Source organism: Cynara cardunculus (assembly GCF_001531365.2).
Source record: "Cynara cardunculus var. scolymus isolate 2C chromosome LG 8, CcrdV1, whole genome shotgun sequence".
Classification (NCBI taxonomy): Eukaryota; Viridiplantae; Streptophyta; class Magnoliopsida; order Asterales; family Asteraceae; genus Cynara; species Cynara cardunculus.
Window position 1 is genome coordinate 3,458,360 of NC_037535.1, and position 9,856 is coordinate 3,468,215.

Sequence of the window (9,856 nt, forward strand, 5' to 3'; positions counted from 1 at the left end):
ATTTTGATTGCATTATAATTTTATTTATGTTTGTATCGTGATTTTTGTTTGTATTATAACTCTTATGTATTAGGTGAAGATTTAAAATGTTCAAGTTCACCATGTAATTTTTACTTATGTTGAACGTTTTTTGGTTTGCAGGTTTTCGAAGTCTTTAACGTTTATATATCAAGTCWTGAAAATTTGAACTTTTCAAGTTTGGGTTGTAGGAATTTTTTTATTATGATCTAAAGTAAGGATTTTATGCAAGTTTGTTTTGTAATTTAGAGTGTATTAGAATGTTATGTATGTTTGTATCATGATTTTGATTGGATTATATTTTTAAGTATGTTCTTATCGTAAGTTTAGTTGTATTATAATTCTATGTATGCTCATGTTATGATTTTGATTGCATTATAATTTTATCTATTGGGTTATAAAGATTTGAAATTTTAAGTTTGGTATGTGATTTTTTACATATCGTATGGTTGCTCTATTCATTATTGTGTTTTTAAAGTCAATGTGTGTGTTGAAGATGAAAAATGGTACATGTACATCATTCTTTGAAGGAGACATATCTTTATGTGGAGTATTTTTTATTCTTAAGTTTGTGTCAGATTTCTTAATATTTTCGTCGTTATTATTACTCATTTTATTTAGTTTTACAACTTTATTACTAAACAAATCTCGCTCTCAATATATATATATATATATGTGTGTGTGTGTGTGTGTATTAAAATTTCACTAACTATATTTTATTTAACTTTTTCGAATTATTTGAATATAATTTGTTGATGATTCTATTAACAATTAATATATATATTTATATAGACAATCCTCACGTTATTAATCAAAGCACTCATGCTACCGCGCAACGCGCGGTTCCAATACTAGTGTTTATAATGATCAAATAAATCTTGAAAATTACGATTAAACAAATGTCTTTGTTCCGTTGAAAACGAATTATCCATAGCTGTATCTAAACCAAAGGCCACACATATTTGTGTAATTAAAACTTCAACACCGATAACATTTAAATACGGGTTTAACGTCGCAGCACAAAGAAAAGCAAATGAGATGTTCATAACTTTTTTTAACAATTTCTTTTTCATTGAACACATCAACCTTTCCCAATCGTGATGATATTCATATTGTGCAACCTTCCTTGACAAAATATATAATTGATTCAAAAGTAAAGGGTTTGTTGGATAATAAATACCGGATAAAAGTGTTGTCGCATTTTTAAAATCGTCTAAAATATCGTACAATCTTTCAACCACGCCCAATCAAGATTACCAATAGAATTTTGCGGGTAATGGTGTTTATAAAATGAAAAACATAATTTTTTTGTTTTATCAAATTTTCAATGATAAAATAAATCAAATTTCATCTAACGGGCATATCGAACCTCGGTCCCAAAGCTTTAAAACCAATGTCTTCGCAATATTTTCTATATTCCGCATTCATTTTCTTACCCTTTGTGAAAATTCGCCGCAACATAAGTCTAAACTTATCTATCACGGGTTTACAAGTATTTAAACCGTCTTGAACGGCTAAATTTATTATGTATGCACAACAACGTGTATGAAATACTTTATCGTTTGAAATAGGTGTCAAATGACACTTTTTTTCACACATAGATTGTTATTACTAGCTTTTATCGTGGTTGTAGTGTTTTTGCATAAACTTCGTAATGTGAGGTTTGTCGAAATGTCCGAAAGACAACCTGACTTTTACGACACATTGTGTTGTTATTTTTCGGTTCAACTCGGAATCAAAAGACCATATTTAACCTTGAGTGTCAAGTATCGGTTGGTTTGAATCGCCCTCGATCTCAACCCTGGGCACGTTTTTTCGGTGTGCCACCTTAAAGTAAAATTTCCTTCCGTCGTAAGGAGAGCTTGGCACATTTTGCATTGTGCATTTCTTTACCCGTTCGTGAGGATCACCAAGTTGTATGAATTCCAAATCTTGGATTTTCGTCCGTGCTTAGCGAGAACTTGGGCAACTTGTTCGTTTGATGCATCATGTTGTTCACCGACCATTTTGTAAGACAAAGAGAGAAAGAAATGAGAATTGTGAAGTGGAAGCAAGAAATTAATACGAGCCACAGTCACGAAATATAGCGAGAAACCGAGAATTGTGAACATCTTTTTTGCGTTTTTTTTGCATTGGTATGTAAATTCATACTCCATGTCATTTATATATAGGGTTTAGAAGGCCAAAAAGACCAAAAAAGGGGTCAAAAATCTAATCCCAATGGTCATAAATGACTATATCGATTATATTTTCAAAAACCGGGCCGGGCCCATAACTAGGGTTGTAAACGAACCGAACACGAACGGAGGCTTGTTCATGTTTGTTCATTTAACTTAACCGAACAAACGAACGAACACGAATGGTAAACGAACGAAAATCTTTGTGTTCGTGTTCGTTCGTTTAGAAATAAGGTGTGTTCGTGTTCGTTTATGTTCGTTCGTTAACATGTTAAACGAACGAACATAAACAAACATAAACGAACGGGCTTAACGAACATAAACCAACATAAATAAATATTATTTGAATTCAAAGTAAATAAATAAAAGGTTATATATTAAATTTAATATATAAACGAACATAAACGAACGAATATAAACGAACGTAAACGAACGGTGAATGAACGAACGAGACTCTTTTTTATGTTCGTTCGTTTAACTAAACGAACAAAAAAAATTGTTCATGTTCGTTCATTTATTAAACAAAAGAACATATACGAACTTCCCGCCGAATGGTTCGCTGAACATTCGGTTCGTTTACCCATAACCAGTCCCAGTCGGGCTGATCCTTCAAATCGTTCCAAAAGTGAAACCGGTCCCGATCGGCTATCCTATAACCGGTTCTTATAAGTCTCGGGCGGGCCGGTTTGGCCATGTCTAATGGGAAGTAGTAATCATGGAAAAGAATCTGCCACTGTTGTTAAAGAATCAAAGAGAGATGTATACGTATGAGGCTTGTGAAATGGGAATATATGTTCATGAAAAATGACATCTTGTGAGTATATAATGGTTTTGGTTGGTAAGGAAAGAAATCCCACAAATACACACAGTGTGGCCCTTGGACTGAATTTAGTTTGGATGAGATGAAACAGTAGAGACAAATGCAAGGCAACCAAAGGCCTTCAGCATATCATAATCTGAATTCTTTCCATACAACTGTTCATACGAAGAAATGTTTCCCAAGAGCTTAGATGGCGTGCAGCTGATCAAAAAATTAGCAGTCATAAGATAGTTTGTCCATATTTCCATTGGAATATTAGACTGGAACAATGGAGCTCTGGCCACATTAAGAAGATGTTGATGTTTCCTTTCTCCAACTGAATTCTGTTGTGGCCTATAAGCACAAGATCGCTGATGAATATCATCAACATTACAAGGAGCCCAAATATCATAGTGAATCAACTGAAAAGATTCAAGACTCATATTATTCAAAGACTGAAATGACATGTAACACCCCACTTTCCGCATTTGCATATAAACATATACTTCATATATTAAGAAATACAAATACACCACTTTGGTCTCACTAGTACAAGATACTATAATATAGAATTTACAACTAAAAAATTCCAATATAATTATCTTGTTCATCACATGTATAAGCAACATGTATTCTCAAAATCCACCAGATAGCAGACTGATCTTCATATAGCAGATATGCACATTAGAAAAATAATCACATCCCTTCCCTTATCTTTGGACTCAGTCGGACTGTAATGCATATTTTTAGAACACAAAATGAGGGTTAGACCATGAGGTCTAGTAAGAAAACCCCTTCTTTGCAATTACAGGATGAAGATCAAAACCTGTTACAAAACCACATTTGAACATCCAACCATTTTGATAATATATATAACTTCTAGTAAAACAATAACTGCAAGTTGTAAGAGCATTTCTTACCACAAAGGATAATATACCACTTAAGTTCTTTCAAACATTTGAAACATAACTTTTCGCAGCTCTTAAATCTCACCAGACTAGAGCTTACAATCTCAACCTCCAAATCATATAAAGAAATATCAATCACCAAAGTTCTTGGTTATTAACAAAAGCTTTTAAGATAAGAATAGTTTTAAACTCAAATAAAAACTGAATTGAATAACCAAAGATCATTTGGGTTTTATTTCAAAGCTTAACTCTTTTGAATAATCAAAATATAATATCTGATATCTCAAAATCATTTGAAACACGGCAATTAATGCCTCCGGCTATAAGTCATTTCCTCTTCTCAATAACATCGTTGTTATCATTTCAATAAGAGCAATATTTCCAAGTCTTCATGTCACAAAGAAATGTTGACTCAGAATTATCGCATCTTATGGATGTGCAACAAGAGCTATAATATAACCAGATCTCACAAATGCCACCCTTATCCAAGGTATACCTCTTATTGATATGCCACATTTATCCCATGGTATACCTCTTCTTGATATGTCACCCTTATTTCCTCATTAAATCTGCAGATAAATCTGTAGTTTTAGCCAATAATGGCCTCAAAACAGTTTCATATCAGAAACTTTATCTCAAGAACTCTTACAGCTCTTAAACCCATTTTTCCAACATCAACTCAACATTTTTTCAAAAACAGTTATTCAACTCAACAATTTTGAAAGAAACAACGGTACCTTTCTCAATTTACAAACCACATTTGAAAAATACAAAAAATAATAACATAAGTTCTCATCGGACACCATTTGGCCGGATAACACTTCATCGAACAACCCCTCAGTTGGTGACTGCCCTCATCAGACAGGCTTTGGGCAATAGCATGCCCTTATCAACCAACACTTTAACCGGACAACACTTTGAATAATAAAATATCTTCACCGGTCAATACTATGACCGGTAACCACCCTCACCGGTCAACACTATGTCCAGTAACAACCTAACTGGTCAACACTTGAATATAAATAAACAGACCCGGACAATGCTTTGTCCGATGAGCATCCTCACCGGACAAGGCGTTGGACGATAAATATACAATCCGGTCAACACTCAAAATCCCCCACACTTTAATCCGTTCAACACTTGGGCGATAAGGTGCCCAATCCGGACAACCCTTGTCCGATAAAGGTCTTCATCAGATAACACTTAATCCGCTGAAGTCCTCATCGGACAATACATAAAATAAGCAAGTTCCTCACTGGTCAAGGCATGACCGATAAGAGACTCTCATCGGACAACACTGGGTCCGATTATAAGCCTTCATCGGACCATGCATGTCAACATAAGAACATACAAGGTATACAATAGCAGTTCTTGTTCATAAACATGAAAAACAGAACTTTAACATCAATATAAACTTGAATTTCAAAGACTGCTATAGAAAACTCAACTTTTTCAAATTGAAGATGAAAACAACAAACAGGAAGTAGCTACCAAATTGATCCCAAAATCCAGCTTCTATTTTTGGCAAGAAATTCACACAGAAACAAACACTCTCTTTTCACACTTTCTAAAAATGGTAGAAGTTTTCTTCTTCAAAATTTCCCACTTTAAATACCCCTTGCCTAAACAGGTGGTGGAAGATTTTATAAAATAAAATTTTCCTTCTACACACATACCACATATAAATGCATGCATGCATAAATTCTTGTACACAAATGCACATATATAGAAACCCCATGCATGGATATATACAAATATGCATATACTCACATAAGCATAAAATCACAAATACTCATATCCATATTCTCATGCATGCATATACATGGTGCATATTTTCACATATATATGCATATATCCGCACCATGGATTAATTATAAACAATTAATCACATACTCATGTAACCAAATAATCAAATAATTACCTCAAACGTATAACCGGAACCCGGTCATCACATGGCAACTGCCATTGTTTAGTCAAAGGGCATATTGAACAAGGAAGTTTTAGACTAGAAGAAATATCCTTGATACACAAATCATCTTTAATAACTTATAATATATCAAGTGAAGGATGTCCTAATCTGTTGTGCCAAACTTCAATAGAAACATAATTGATCACACTAAGCTGCCTACCATGAAAAATATCAGTCAATAAGACGTAAAGCCCCATGTATCATTTAGCTTTGCCAATCTTCTCTTTTGTCTTCAGTTCCTGGATGATAGCGCAATCATAGAAAGACTCTACTATGAACATATTAGTGCGGGTTAATGCACTAATGGAAATAATGTTAAAATGAAACTCCTGAACGAATAAGACATCCTTAAGACAAAATGATTTATCCACCTATACATTACCAATTAATCTAACTGATAGTGATGTATTATTAAGCAAAATCACCTTTACCCTATTGACAAGCCTAAGATTTGTAAGCATATCTTTTCGATGATAGATGTATATACTCGCACTTAAATCAAGAATCCAAATAGAGGACATTTTATCATTATTGAAAAGAGCTAAAGGACAACAAGTACATGTGACTAGATTAGCGAAGTCACACTCTGTTTCACCGCTTGAAGGGAAACCTGTGTACAAAAGTTTTGAAAGAGCATTATGTTATAACCAGGATTTAGACAACCTGGGTTGAGGTAATTTATACGTGTTTATTATGTGGATTACGTGAAATATGCATGCCTAATTTAGAAATGCAAGAACTATATATGTGAAATGTGAACATGATATTGTGCATGCATATACATGAAAAGACGACATGACATATATGATTTATACATGTATGCATGTGGTGTGAAGCATACATGAGGTGATGCCTATATGTGATAAGATATTATGGTGGAAACATTATTATAATATTTAAAAACTTATACCTTCATGGTTAAGAAATCATGAATTTTATAATGAAAAAAACTCACCGCCTAAATTACCTTTATTGGTTAAAGCTTTCACCGCCTATGAGTTTTATAATTAAAATAATCTTCACCGCCATGGTGAGAGTATTTAAAGAAATAAAAAGATAAGATTCTATCTTATCATTTCATTTGAAGAAAAATCTGTTGAAAGAGAAAAAGAGTGTTGTGGCAGTGAGAAGTGTTCTTGAAGGAATCTCTTGTTCAAAGCTGTTTGAAGAGCTTGTGATTTGCTGTGTGTTTTAAAACTGCAGAAACTGTGATTGTTAAGGTGAGTTTTAAAAATACTGTTGATTATACATTGTGAGTTTTTGATGACTAAAACCTTTATATATGAAATACAAGATGTTCTATGGATACAAGTTATTTAATACTCCAAAAGTCCGCCGTCAAATCCCAGGGCTCAACTCTGGGGCATTGGATTCTCACCAATGTTTGCGTCCGGTAGCACAGCCGAGACAGTGACGGGTTCTCTGCCCCTGTGGGCCGGTTCAATGGCCCTGTATGAATTAGCAGCTTTTGATTTTAACTCATATTTATTTAGCACCCTTCCTGAAAAATAAAAAATCATTTGTACTCCATTTCGGTTGTAGGTGTAACCAACCCGCTATTAAAGATATGGCAGAAATAAATAATAGAAATATATTGTTATATAAACTGCTGGGTCTTTATGTTGGTTTTGAAGAAAAGATGGTAAAACTATTTTGATAGTTTAAAGGTGTTGTTGTTATATATTTGTGTATTAAATACTGTTTTGGGAAAGATAAAGAAGGGATTGCTTCTTTAAAACAGTTTTGGAAATGATATCCTGTTTTGAGGATTTAAAAGGGACATGATGTTTTTGGAAATCATTGAAAGAATAGATTATTCTTGAGTTTGAAAGGTTTTAATGATAAAACTGTTGGTTGAAAACTATAGAGAATATTCTTTTGAGACGATTGTGATTTTGATCTGTCTTCATTTGGAATTAATCTATAGATTTTATGGATAAAACTATGAATGATGATTCGATAAGATGGTTGTGACTGTGGTCCTTCATCCGAACTAATTCATAGATTTTGAAGAAGGAATAAGGGTAACATATTAAGGAGAGGTGTCTTTTGGAATAAGGGTGACATATTAAGGAGATGTGTCTTTTGGAATAAGGGTGGCATATTAAGGAGATGTGTCTTTTGGATATAAGGGTGGCAATTGTGTGTGAATATTATAACTCTTACTATTATGTCTTTTAAGACTACAATAGATTTGAGTCCTTACTTCTTTGTGATTTGAGAACTCAAAGATATTGTTCTTATTATAAATAATAGTATTGATGTTATTGAGAAGGGGAAAACTTGGCCAATGGCCATTGATATTGGTTAAAAGTGTTTTGGAACAGAATGATCATTTTTATGAGGAATCAGAGGGGCTCTGGTTGTTCCTTGTAAGAAATCAGAGGGGCTCTGGTTGGTCCTCATTATTGGACCAGAGGATTCTGGTTATTGATTTGAAAAATGAGCAAGTTTTTACTAAATGTACTAATTGGACCAGAGGCTCTGTATCTATTGATAAGAGCTTCTACGTCAAAATCATATTTTTAGAAGTTTTAAGAAAATAATTTTATACTTAGAATCTTTTTATGAAAAACAGACGAGAGAGGCTCTGGTTGGCTTACACGTTGAACCAGAAGCTCTGGTTAGTACAACCAGAGGCTCTRRTMGAGGAACCAGAAGCTCTGGAAGAGAGACCAGAGGGGCTCTGGTCCTGGTTATTGAAATATATTCCAAGTGTGGTTTGGAACCAGAGGCTCGATGGACCAAAACAGAATCTGATTTTATTCCGCATGTTGTGAAATGATTATTTGATAAATGTTTTGGTGACCTTCACCCTGCATTACATAAAAGGGAACCTCACTATACATTCATGTCTAACCCTCATTTCGTGTTTTCAAAAATATGTGTGCAGGTAAATATAATAAGGGAAAGAGCATTATGTGAATTACTTCCCTACGTGCTTAGCTGTTTTGGAAGCATAGATGCTTGAATAAAAGAAGTATGTACTTTTGAAATTTTTAAGTGGTGTAATTCACATTAAAGACTTTTGTATTATGGACCTATGTGAGAGAAGACATGTATTCTATGTATAATATATGTGTTATATGCAATGTATGGATTGGGGGTGTTACAGAGTTGGTATCAGAGCCTGAGTTTAAGGGATTTAGGTATTCACATGCATGATACCTAGACTTAAACTATTTCATTGCATATTAGGGTCCCATACATAGTTAGCACCTTTGGAATAAATATAATAAGTTAAGAGATCAGTGTGTAAGGTATTTTCGGATTACATCTGGCCAATGTAATTTTGAATCTACAGGTACATAACTGAACTTGGACACTTTATTATATTTAGGAAGGTGAAAAATGTGTGTTTTAACTTTGTTATCTACAGATGGCTAGTAGATTAAGAAGGTCGGAAAGGATCACCCGCCCCAATGAAGAAGAATCCCTTGTTGCTCCTATTGGCACCTCTGAGGGCAGAAGCAGAGACAGAGGTAGAGGCAGAGGTAGGGGACAGACCAGAGGCGGAATAAGCCAGCCAGAAATCAATATGAATCAAGTAGAATCAAACTCTGAAAATATGAATCAAGAACAGATGTCTCACCCAGAATATGTAACAAGAGACATATTAGCTGAAGAAATGGGAAAACTAAGGGAAACYTTGACTTCTATTTTGAGAAATCCTGCCAGAATAGAGACAGGCAGAATTGAAGTTACTCCATCAATTCCAATTCTCAATATAAGGGAAGGAGATATAAAGATGTTTCTAACTTGTAAACCACCAACCTTCTCGGGAGAAAGAGATCCAATTAAAGCTATGTGTTGGATCAAAGAGATAGAGTCTGTATTCAATACCATCCGATGTGCAGAAACAGATAAAGTCAGATTTGCAGTCTCTGTGTTGAAATCAAATGCATTATTTTGGTGGGAAGTAGAATCCTTAGCCAGAACATATATTTTGCAAACTATGACATGGCTAGAGTTTGTCAACAGATTC